The sequence below is a fragment of the Cynocephalus volans genome, chromosome 10 (genome assembly GCF_027409185.1).
Source record: "Cynocephalus volans isolate mCynVol1 chromosome 10, mCynVol1.pri, whole genome shotgun sequence".
Lineage (NCBI taxonomy): Eukaryota > Metazoa > Chordata > Mammalia > Dermoptera > Cynocephalidae > Cynocephalus > Cynocephalus volans.
The window spans coordinates 102,405,508-102,417,740 of NC_084469.1; the positions used below are offsets into that span (position 1 = coordinate 102,405,508).

The following is a 12,233-nucleotide window of genomic DNA, read 5'->3' on the forward strand; positions in this document are numbered from 1 at the left end:
TACTGTCCTCTACTTGGCTTCCTGACTCTCTTCAATGTGTAATAACACACTTATTTTCTTGGTTAGGTGATAGTCTGCTTCACTAGCTAACAAGTTCCCTAAGAAGAGCCCTAGGTTAAATTTTTTCACTATGCCTTAATGAACCATTCAAGCATTCATTAAGTGTGCTATATCCTCTAGTGAGTGAAGAGATGAGGCAATGATTTTATTCTCTCCATTTTACCTTCTTCAGAACTCTCGAAACATTTCATTCATTTTCTGTTCCACAATACTGACCTAAATCTAGGTTATCACAATCATGTTTTAAACTTATTCATCATTAAATTCTATCTTGACCCCATGCCTTCATGCTCACATTTCCTAAACTCTATTCTCAAACTAGGAGTTAGTTCATTCAATTTAAGTTGAAAACAGATTCAAATCACCCCTCTGCTTAAAACATTTCAGAAGGTTCCCATAGCCTCAGAATATAATCCACAGTCTGACATTCCTCTGGTCCTAACCCCACTCTCCACTCTACCTTTCACTACTCTCTCTTCCCTCTGCTTCAACCAACCCCCCTTTCCTCTGTGCAAGAAATACACTAGTTTCTCAACTGCAATGGGATTTTGTTCATGAAGTCTCCTACTCCTGAAATGCTCTCATCTACTCTATACCTCCTCACCTTACCTCAAAGACCTGACTAGCTAAATCCTACACGTTTCATTCTCAACTTAAATATCAGTCCCTCCCAATACATACCCCCCCCCTTATTAATGCATTCTTAAGTCCACACAACAAACTTGCCAGTATTCATTTAAATCTGTCTTCTCTGGGCCGGCCCATGGCTCACTTGGGAGAGTGTGGTGCTGGTAACACCAAGGCCACGAGTTCAGATCCCCATATAGGGATGGCCAGTTAGCTCACTTGGGAAAGCGTGATGCTGACAACACCGAGTCAAGGATCCCCTTACCGGTCACCTTTAAAAAAAAAAAAAAAAATCTGTCTTCTCTGACAGACTGTAAATCCCGTGGTTGCAGTCCTATGTCTGATTTGATGGTCATTGTTTCCTGTTGCTGGCAGAGAGGCTCATTAAAGGAATTCAATGATCACTTGTACAGTGAGAAAATTGCCCTTCCCCAGAAAAATGTTACAGTATAGCTAAGAATGAATAGAAAGGACTCAGAAATAGAATTACAATGCAAAAATTAAGTAAGACTTACACAAAAATGTCTGTTCACAATACAAAATAAGCTGAAACACTATACTTCAGAAAATATATTTGGGTGTTCTTACTCAGGATGAAAGTGGACTGGATATTGACTTTTTATTTCAAAAGAACAGCCTGGCAGTTAAAACTAAATCTGTTCCTTATTTTTCTCCAGAATACTTTTTAAACAAGTTTTAACAAAATAGATTCAGAAACTGCCAAATGGTACAAGACCTGTGGAAGAAAAAAATTAAATGTACAGCAAAATTAAATGTACATTTGCCCTTTGACCTAGACATCCAATCTTAAAAGCTTACCTTGAAAATATACTCCCACAAAATGGGAAAAAACATACAGAGGAGTTTATTCACTGCAGGTTACTCAGGGATGCTCAAATAATTGGGAAGAAAGGTTCCTGGAGAACCAGATATTCAAATATCAACCCACAAACTACTTTCTTATTTAAAAGAAAAAGTCAGCCTTTAAAATAAAATGCTCTGATGATGACTACCTTAAGCAAGTATCAAACTTAGCATCACTAACAGTGGGACAAAATAAAATGTCTTCCAGATAAAATGCATCTGGAAGAACACAACCTCACCTAGAAAATATTTTATGAATGATCTTTTGAATTCTCTACACCAAGAGTTGGCAAACTATGGCTCACTGGCTTTTTGGTTTTTTTGGGTTTTTTTTTTGTAAATTTAGGTTTACTGGGACAAAGGAACCTGTTAACTATACTATACGGCTGCTTGACCACCATAAACACAGTTCCGTTATTAGAGACATTTTGGCTAGCAAAGCATCAAGTACTGAATATCTGGACATCTTCAGACAAAACCTGCTACCCTCTGCTATGAACCCAATTATCGGGTAAGGAAATAAGAGAAATGAAGGACTCATTTAAACACACCAAAAGAAAACAATTATAAATATCAGATGGTTGACTGTATAAAAGAATGTGTGACTCTTCAAAAGTCCAAGTAATGGAGAAATAACAGGGACTAATCTAGGTTCAAAGAGACTAAAAGAGGTAAACAAATCCAATAGAGGGCTGGCCGCTAAGGCTCAGCTGGTTGGAGCATGGTGCTGATAACACCAGTGATTCAATCCCTGATCCTTTTACTGGCCAGCTACCAAAAAAAAAATTTTTTTTTAATTAAAATTAAAATTAAAAATGCAATAGAGAAACCTTGAAATGATCTGAGGCAAAAACACCCAAAACCCTACTTTGGAACAACGTGGAGAATTTTAGCTTTTTACAAAGAATAGATTTTAGAGAATGTAAGAACCCAAATGCCCCAAGGGATCACACCCTGATCACATAAGTCCTTCTCGGCCACACCCCATCATGGCGCTGGTTGCCCTTCTCTTCCGTACTCTCTCCCCCACCGGCGCGAATCGCACACCAATCAGCTCACCCCAAACCCCATGCGGTCCCTATATATGTGTGTGCCGCCTAATAAACGAGCTCTCTCCGGTGGATCGTCAACTGGTGTCGACTCGTCCTTTCATTTGGTGCCGAAACCCGGGACGGAGTTTCTCTCGAGCGGCGACACTTTTCAGATCGCAGCGGCAACACTTTCTGAGCCGCCCCTCGGGGCTCCCTCAAGCTGTAACACTTTTCGAGTCGCCCCTCGGGAACTCCGTCCTGCCAGGACCGGCCTCCCTTCCATCGCTCACCACTGACGGTCCACTCTCGTCCATTCTTTTCGGTGCTGGCTCCTTCCACTCACCACCGTCTCATCATTAGGTAAGCCCCCTTTCCTAAACGGCACCAGCCCTTTTTCAGGCTACCACAGGGAGTCTAGCCGTGATCGTCCAGTAGCCCCTAACGCCCATACCCCACCCCACCACGGTCTTCACAACCACCATAAATTCCCAAACTATAACAGGTTTCAAAGCCCTGGTAAACTTTTACTTTCACTTTTGGAGGCTAAAAGCCCCATTCTGTTCTCTCCTTCTCTCTTTCACCCTCCTGTCCACCACTCTCTTCTCTCCACTTCCCGGGTCCGGGACCCGACCAGAAAATGCTGGCGCTAGGTTCCTTCAGGCACCGGGCTTTTGCCCTAGAGAAGTGGAGGTCTGAGTGACAACCCACACCTCCCTTCTCTCCTGGTTTGTACCTGAACCTGCTGGGACTGACGTGACCTACTGGGGACACCCTCTAGGATCCCGCCTTTCCGAAGGATCTGTCCTATCACTAAATCTCTGTCCGATTTCTGTCTAAATTCCCATTAAGAAACAAGAATGGGCGCTTCCTCCTCCTCCCTAAGGGACTCTCCACTTCAATGCCTTCTGAAAAACCTCACCAACCTTTCCCTCAGGCCGGATATTGAGCCCAAACTCCTCACCAAATTCTGTACAAAAGATTGGCCTTATTATCCTTTAGATAATCAAAACACATGGCCCCCTGAGGGCACACTAGATCCTAACATTCTATGAGACCTCTTTAACTACTGCCAGCGCCTAAAAAAATGGAAGGAGATCCCCTACATCGAGGCTTTTCGCCTCTTGGCTCAGAACCCCACCCTCTGCTCCTCCTGTGCTCCCACTCAAGTTCTTTTAGCCTGTAAACCATCTTCACAGTCACCCCTCGGTTCTTCCACCTTCGACCCTGCTGATGAACCCCCACCCTACCGACCTCCTCCTCCCCCAGTGCCTCCAGCGCCTGCTCCTCCTCCCCCGTCATCCACGTCACCTTCTGCACCTCCTGCGCCATCCACTCCTCCGTCTTTACCCTCCCCTACTCCTGACCCACTAAGCCCCCCTTTCACCCGTTCCCAAGGACCACCTCCCACCCCTTTAACCATCGCCCCACTATGCAAGGTAGCTGGGGCTGAAGGAGTAGTTAGGGTCCATGTTCCCTTTTCCCTAGCTGACCTTACAGAATTAGAAAAAAGACTAGGCTCTTTCTCTACCGACCCTACCACCTACATTAAACAATACCAAGGGATCCTGCAGGCCTACAGCCTCACACACCATGACATCTTCATGCTCCTAGCCAATACCCTCCTCCCCAAGGAACGCTGCAGGGTCTGGGATACAGCCCAAACCCATGCCACTGACACCCATCGTACCAATCCGGATCACCCGCCAGGCCCCCAAGCAGTCCCAGAACAGGAACCTAATTGGGATTATAACACAGCCCAGGGAATCCAGGCTCGAGACCGTTTTGCCTCTTGCTTAATAATTGGCCTCAAAAAATCGGCTCGCAAGGTCGTCAATTTCGAATAAATTCAAGAAATTGTCCCCAACTCAGAAGATGGCCGGCATGTCCTTATGACCTATTTCCTGGCCCAATTCCAGCCCGACATTAAAACTAAACTTACAAAATTAGAGCGGGGTCCTGCAACCCCTCAGACCGAAATCCTGTCAGTGGCCTTCAAGGTTTTTCATAATCGGGAGGAGGAAAAGGAATGTCGAAAACAAAAGGCCGATGTTGGCCCGGCTTATCAAACCCCCTGGGCGCCCTCCCACAGCCTCCACCTCTAAGCCTCCACCTGGAGCCTGCTTTAAATGTGGAAAGGAAGGGCATTGGGCAAAGGCTTGCCCCACCCCCAGGCCACCCACCACTCTTTGTCCAAAATGCAAAAAGAAGGGACATTGGGGATCTGATTGCCCCCTTGCCCGAAGGGGTGAGGGACCAACTGCCCCACAGTCCCCTGAACCGTGGACACCACCTATGGTGGGCCTCGCTGAGGAGGACTGAAGGAGCCTTGGGCCCTTCCCGACTATCTCTATAACAAAGCAAGAGCCCAGGGTATCCATGGTTGTGGACGGCCACCCAATATCTTTCCTCCTGGACACTGGAGCCACCTTTTCGGTCTTAAGGGAATATAAAGGCCCCACCACCTCCAGCAGCTCTCCTATAGTCGGGGTAGGAGGTAAACAAATCTTTCCCCCCAAAACCCCTCTTTTAACCTGCTGCCTTCAAGGCACTCAATCTGTAACTTTCTAGTCATGCCACAATGCCCCGTCCCCTTGTTGGGTCAGGACATTCTATCACGGCTTCAAGTCTCCATTACTTTGCCCCTGTCCTCTTCCTCTTCCCCCGTTTCCTTCCTCCTAGCGCTAGTTCAAGCCCAAGATCCTACTAATTCCACCCCTCCAAAGAAGTCCTTACCCATGCTAACGCACCCTGTTAACCCCACAGTTTGGGACACTGCCAGCCCCGCTCTGGCGCAGCGTTCCCCTGTACACATAAAACTAAAAGACCCCTCCAAATATATTTGTCAGGCTCAGTATCCATTAACCACAACAGCCCTCCTCGGGTTAAGCCCATCATTCAGGACCTATTAAAAAAGGGGTATCTCCGTCCCACTCGCTCCCCTTTCAATACTCCCATACTCGCTGTAAAAAAACCTAATGGCGCCTTTCGTCTCTATAATATGAGTAAGGGTCCTCCTGAAGAACCTTTGCTCTCCTCACCTCAGCGCCCTTTTCTCAAGCTTCGATAGGCCCTTCTAACAGCCCCTGCACTTCATCTCCCTGATCTAACTAAACCCTTTTTCCTCTATGTTCATGAAAATACGGGACAAGCTCTGGGCATTCTAGGACAGAATTATGGCCCCTCCTTTGCCCCTGTAGCATACCTATCAAAACAATTGGGCCCCACTGTACAAGGCTGGGCACCCTGTTTAAGAGCCCTGGCAGTGGGGCAGTTACTGCATAAGGAGGTATCCAAATTAACATTTGGGGCACCTCTCACCATTCTCTCATCACATCACCTTAAAGACCTCCTTACCTATAAGGCTCTCCAATCCCTCCCACCTTCCAGAATCCTAACCCTCCTATCCTCGTTTCTGGAAAATCCTGCCCTATCCTTCAATACCTGCCCACCCCTAAACCCGGCTACCCTACTGCCTATACCAGATTCCCCCAACACCACTTTGCACAGCTGCGTAGAAAGCCTTCAGAATTTCATACCTTACCGCTCTTCCATCACTGAGGGGCCCCTGTCTCCCGCTGATCTCGCATGGCTCACGGATGGGTCCTCATTCAAGGAAGGAAACACTCATTACGCAGGGTATGCCATAGTTTCCCTTGATTCGGTTATGCCCAACCTTTACCCAAGGGTACTACCAACCAGCAGGCTGAACTTATCGCTGCCACGCGAGCCTGCGTTCTAGCTGAAGGAAAAACTCTTAACTTATACACTGACTCCAAATATGTCTTTCATATACTTCTCTCTCATGCCACCATATGGAAAGAACGCGGTCTGCTTAACACCAAGGGTAACACAATCACCAACTCAGCTTTAATCTCCACATTAATTGAGGCATCCCATTTACCTTGTGAATTAGGAGTCATTCATTGCAGAGCCCACCAGAGGGACAATTCCCCAATCACTCGCGGGAATTGTAAGGCTGACCTCGCCGCACGCACTGCGGCACGGCACCCACAGACAGAAAACCAACTTCCCATTCTTCCATACGGCTCCCAAAGTTCACAGACACCCTCTCAGCCTCAACCGCCTAATGATGATAAGTCCTCTCTCTTTCGCTTGCTCCATGACCTGTTTCACCCTAGCCCCCAAGCTTTATCCCAGTTTTTACAAGCCTTCTTCTCAGTCATCCCATCTGACAAAGCCCTCTTACAAAAAATTTCCTCCTCATGCACAATCTGCCAGCGTACCAATCCTAACACCCCTCTCAAACCTGGGCCATACCCCTCCCACCAGGCCAGAGGTCTCACACCCGCAGCAGACTGGCAAGTCGATTTTACACACATGCCTTCCGTCCGAGGCCTCAAATACCTCTTTTCAGGATGGGTAGAGGCATTCCCATCATCCAATAAAAAGGCCTCCACCGTAGCCCAGACTCTCCTTTCCCAAATCATCCCACGATTTGGGATGCCCACTTCCATTCAATCTGACAATGGACCTGAATTTACCGCCCAGGTAATACAGAAACTCTCCCAAGTCACTCTCTCTCCCTGGCACTTACATTGCCCTTACTGACCTCAGGCATCCGGAAAGGTAGAGAGAACCAACAGAACCTTAAAGGACATACTAAACTTAACACACCATTCCTTTAAGTGTATCTCCACCTATCCCGGACCTCAGCCCTACCCCCAATTCCGGAGACATGAACCTTCTCCTTGGCCTTCTCCTGTTCCTTTCACTTCACCCAGGGAGCCTTCAGACCCCTTCCTCAACCACACCTCACCGGCTCTCTCTCCCGGAAATTATTTTCTTTGCGCCTCTCTCATGCGACCGCTCCTGGCAGCCGTCCCCTTAAATGCTTCCCTTCCTCTTGATGTTACCTCCTCCCCACCATCAGAACCCCTTAACCTTCCGGAGTCCCTCTCTGGGAGCCCGACAACAAACACAATAACACTTTGTTGCCCCGTCACTGTTTCATTGGAAACTCTTCCTCCTTAACTTTTCCTCCGTCTTATTGTAATCTTAACACAACCATTCATACCCACACCGTCGCCCCACCAGGCTCTTTCTTCTGGTGCAATGGAACCTTCTCTACCTCCATCCAGCCTAATCTTACTGCCCCATGCCTTCTTGTCACCATCATCCCTCAACTCACTCTGTACACCAGTTCAGAACTGTTCCATCTTCTTCATTCCGCCTCAAGGCAAAAAAAGGGCCGCCTTCCTCCCGATCATGGTTGGTATTTCCCTAACAACATCAGCCGGCCTGTCGGGAGGAGCCTTAGGACACAGTTCATGGGCGGTCGAAGACATAAAATGCTAAACTTGAAGGGGCTCTGACCTCCACTGCCGAATCTCTTTCCTCTCTACAGAGACAAATTACCTCTTTAGCTCAGGTCACCCTCCAAAACCGTAGAGCACTAGACCTCCTCACCGCAGAAAAAGGAGGTACTTGCATCTGCCTTGGGGAAGAATGCTGTTATTATATCAATGAATCCGGTCTAGTAGAAACAAACATCATCAAACTCACCGACTTAGCTTCCAGCCTACGGACCACATCCAGTTCTAACCCCTTTTCTTCTTTTATCTTAAACCCTATCCTAACTTGGATTTGGCCCATTTGGGGACCTCTAATCATTATCCTCATAACCTGCCTTTTCTTGCCCTGCATCATTAGGTTTCTTCAAACCCAAGTGGGAAAAATCTCTAATCAGGCCTATAACCAGCTTTTGCTTAGAAACTACCAGCTTCTAGGTACCGATGAACCCCCCGCCTCATCTCGTGAGCACCTCAGCCGATGCTGAAGAGACACCACCTTACAGAGGAAATGCATTCCTACACGCCCTTGCCACCAACGCCTGGCTGCTCCCTCCAGTCTCCAACTACGAACAATGGAACTGGGGCATATTCGACTTGTGGCTTCAAGGACTTTTCCCCTTTTGAAATTACTTGTTTCTCCACCCTCCTTTGGGGTTTCATAATGGGTATTTATGTACCTTCCTCCCTTTGCCCCCCCCCACAACGCCCCAGTTCAGCAGGAAGTAGCTCGATGACTTCAACGTCCCCTTTCCTAAAACAAGAAAAAGGGAGGAATGTAAGAACCCAAATGCCCCAAGCGATCACAGCGAAGAATGTAAGAACCCAAATGCCCCAAGGGATCACACCCTGATCACATAAGTCCTTCTCAGCCACACCCCATCATGGCGCTGGTTGCCCTTCTCTTCGTACTCTCCTTCCCGCCGGCGCGAATCGCACACCAATCAGCTCACCCCAAGCCCCATGCGTTCCCTATATATATGTGTGTGTGCCACCTAACTGGTGTCAACTCGTCCTTTCAGAGAATACTACTGTTTTTCATATTCTTGATTGCAATAATAGCACTGTAGTTTTAATAGGACATTTTGCTTATTTTTAAGAGATGAATTACCAAGTATTTATGTTTTGTTTTGGGTTTTTTTTTTTGGTTGTTGGCCATTTTGGAGATCTGAACCTGTGACCTTGGTATTACAAGGCTGCGCTCTAACCAACTGAGCTAACTCAAATGGTTCTCCACAAAATGTATTTAACTATCCGGGGAGCGAACAAACATCCTAGACGTTAAAAATGCGGTGAATCTACTACAATGAGTATACATTGTATGCGATGCTGAAATAACCAGTAAATATGATTAACAGATGTGGGGGGAAATATACTTAGTCCAACCATCCTGTTACTGGTAAGTTAAATTATTCTACTATTAGTGTAATAAAGCCTCCATCCTTTCTTCCTGGAGACCCCGGTTTTGAAGCTCTGTGGTGGTGTAAAGCCCTGGGAAGTTTAGATAAAAACAACAGCTGAGTATTCTTGTTTTTGTACAGAAAGAAGACTTGGAGTCTACAAACGTTTATATTCATGTACACAAATATGCACACCCTATACACCTAAGAAAATATCTATCTTTCCTACGAAAAGTAACTTGACAAAAAACTACATGATGCGCAAAGAAAACGGCAAATTCTCAGGTGAGAAAAGGAAGAAGAGGTCCTCTAGAACCATCTGTCACTCAGTGCTCACCAGAATGCGCTGGAATCGCCAGGCGGGAGGACGCTGGGGACAGAGTTAACGTGACTGGAACGGCGGAAGTTCTTTTCCTTCGGGAAAACATTCACAAAGGTTGCTTTGGAGGTTTCTGAAGAGGAAAGCACACAGTGTGTAAACACCAGCGGAGGCGCCCTTACTGTACTTCCCGACCCGGCTCCTGCAGGGGACCGGGCGGCCTCTCGGCCCAGGCCGCGCCGGGAAGACCCGCAGCCTCGGCGGACGAAAGCAGAGAGGGCCGGGGCTCTGCACCGAGGCGGCGGTCTGGACCAGGCCCATCCTTCAACGCTCCGCTCCAACTAGGGGTGGTACCTTTCACCGGGAACTCACCACAGCCCGGAGGAACACCGCAACTAAGAAGACGAGGACTAGGGCGGGCGCGCGCGGAAATCGCGTCGTCAGCGAGGGCGGCGGCCGGTGACGTCACTTCCGCCTCTAGCCGCGGGCCTGGGGGAGGAACCTCAGGGGCTCCGGCCTGAGCTATGTTGAAACACTGCAGGCAGAGAAATTCTAATTTACTCCCCCGAGTGTGCGACGGGCTCCCGGTCGGCTCAGCGCCAGCCAGGCCTGCAGGCAGCGATAAATACACGGCACAAACGAGGGTAGAATTAGGCCGGTGGGCGGGGCCGCCGGCGGTGGGCGGGGCTAAACGTGAGACCAGCTTCAGCGGCTGGGTTAAGAGCAGGAAATAGACAGAAAGGCTGGTGGGGTACCCAGGGAATACTGGGCAGAATCTTCTCTACCTGTCTCCGCCCACATTCTGAGAGCCCTTAAGTGATTCTCCCATGTTGATAAATTTGCCACTCCTTGAAATGGTCTGTTCCGTTCAGTATAATCGTTAGGTCTTTATTTCCTCTTATTTCTTTTTATTTATTGGCACACCATGCTGAAGTCTATAGGTCTTTTTCTTTGCGTTTTCAATGTTATAATTTTTTGGAAAGCTTGAATTGTTTTTTCTTCTTTGAATATGCATTTGTTTTTATTTTTCAGTTCTTACCAAATGATCCAGGGCCTCCCATACTACGTTGTAAGATAGGACTGATACTAAATATTCTTCAGATATTCAGTAAGGATTCTAAAGTTTATGTGGCAGTCGCATTTGTTGTGGTTTTCAGTGTGTAGCCTTTGTGGAAGATAATAGGTATTTTTAAACCCTGATTTACAAGCACATTTTATAAAGAATTCTTCATGCACATTATCAAATGTGTTAACGCTTCTAGAATTGATCACTGTTTTGCTATGTTTATAATTCAGCTTTTGATATAATAAATATTTAATGTTTATGTAGCTAAAGGAATTTTAGAAAAATAATTTCTGAGTTTCCTACCTTGCTTTTAAAAGTCTCCTTAAACTCTAGATAATATACAGATTTCCAATTTTTTCTTTTTTTTTTGGAAGCTGGCCAGTATGGCGATCCCAACCCTTGACCTTGGTGTTACAAGGCTATGCTCTAACCAACTGACCTAACCGGCCAGCTCCCAAATTTCCAAATTTTGAAATGTATTACTTTTTAAAATTTTTATATCTTTTAATAGAATGTATTTTGGCATGGTGTGGGATAATGGATCCAACTTTTTTACTCCAAAAAATGGTCAATTATTGTAGCACCACTTATTGAGAAACTATCCTTTATCTACTGATTTGAAATTCCACCTTTATTAAACAATAATTGCTAAGTATACCTGTATCCATTTCTAGACTCTTATGTGCCAGTAATGTATTTACTCATGTCGAGATCAACATCATACTCCTTTAATTCTGATGGTTTCATATCAAGTTTTAATATTTAGTAGTAAAAATATAATGGTAGCTAATGCTTGTTGCCTGTTAATACACTACATGCTTTATAAACATTAAGTTTTTCATGGTTATAATGACGTTGGTACTACCATAATTTTCTCTTTTGTTAAGTTTATAGGGACAGCTTTATTGAGGTATCATTTGCATATTATACAATTAATCCATTTAAAACTATACAATTTAATTTTTTTTAGACTACTCACAGAGTTGTGGAAATATCACAATTTTAGAGACTTTTCATTACCCTATAAGAACACTTTGACTATCACAGCACCCATTTTCCCAACCTCTAGGCAACCAAGAATCTTTTTGTCTGTATACATTTGCCTTTGGTGGACATTTTATATGAATGAAATAATATAATCCTTTGTTAATAGCTTCTTTCACATAGCATGTTTTTCAAGGTTCATCTGTGTTGTAGCATATATTACTCCATAATGCTGAATGATACTCCTTTGTATGGGTATAGTACATTTTATTTAACTGTTCATCAGTTAAGGGACATATAGGTTGTTTACACTTTTGGAGTATCATGAGTAATGCTGCTGTGGAAATTCACCTACATCTTTTTGTGTATACAGGTTTTTATTTCTCTTGGAATATACTGAGGAGTGGAATCGCTGACTCCATGAGTATTTTTATGTTTATCATTTTGAAAGATTACCAGACTCTTGGCAAAGGGGCTATACTTTGTCACATTCCAACCTGAAATGTTTGAGGATTCCAGTTTCTCCGTGACCTTGCTAACACTTTTTATTTTCTTTTTCATTTTTGCCATCCT

General features: G+C 45.5%; 1 protein-coding gene across 5 annotated transcripts in view; it reads right to left on the reverse strand.

The window, feature by feature from the left end:
* LOC134388499 (zinc finger protein 778-like) overlaps window positions 1-10,031 on the reverse strand; it is a 31,115-nt gene extending 21,084 nt beyond the window's left edge. For all 5 annotated transcript variants that reach the window (XM_063111581.1, XM_063111582.1, XM_063111580.1 and 2 more), the window contains exons 1-2: window positions 9,983-10,031; window positions 9,629-9,743 (exon numbers count right to left, since the gene is read on the reverse strand). The gene's annotated coding sequence lies outside the window, so the exon portion shown is untranslated. The remainder of the gene's footprint in view (window positions 1-9,628; window positions 9,744-9,982) is intronic.
* Window positions 10,032-12,233: the final 2,202 nt, after the last annotated feature.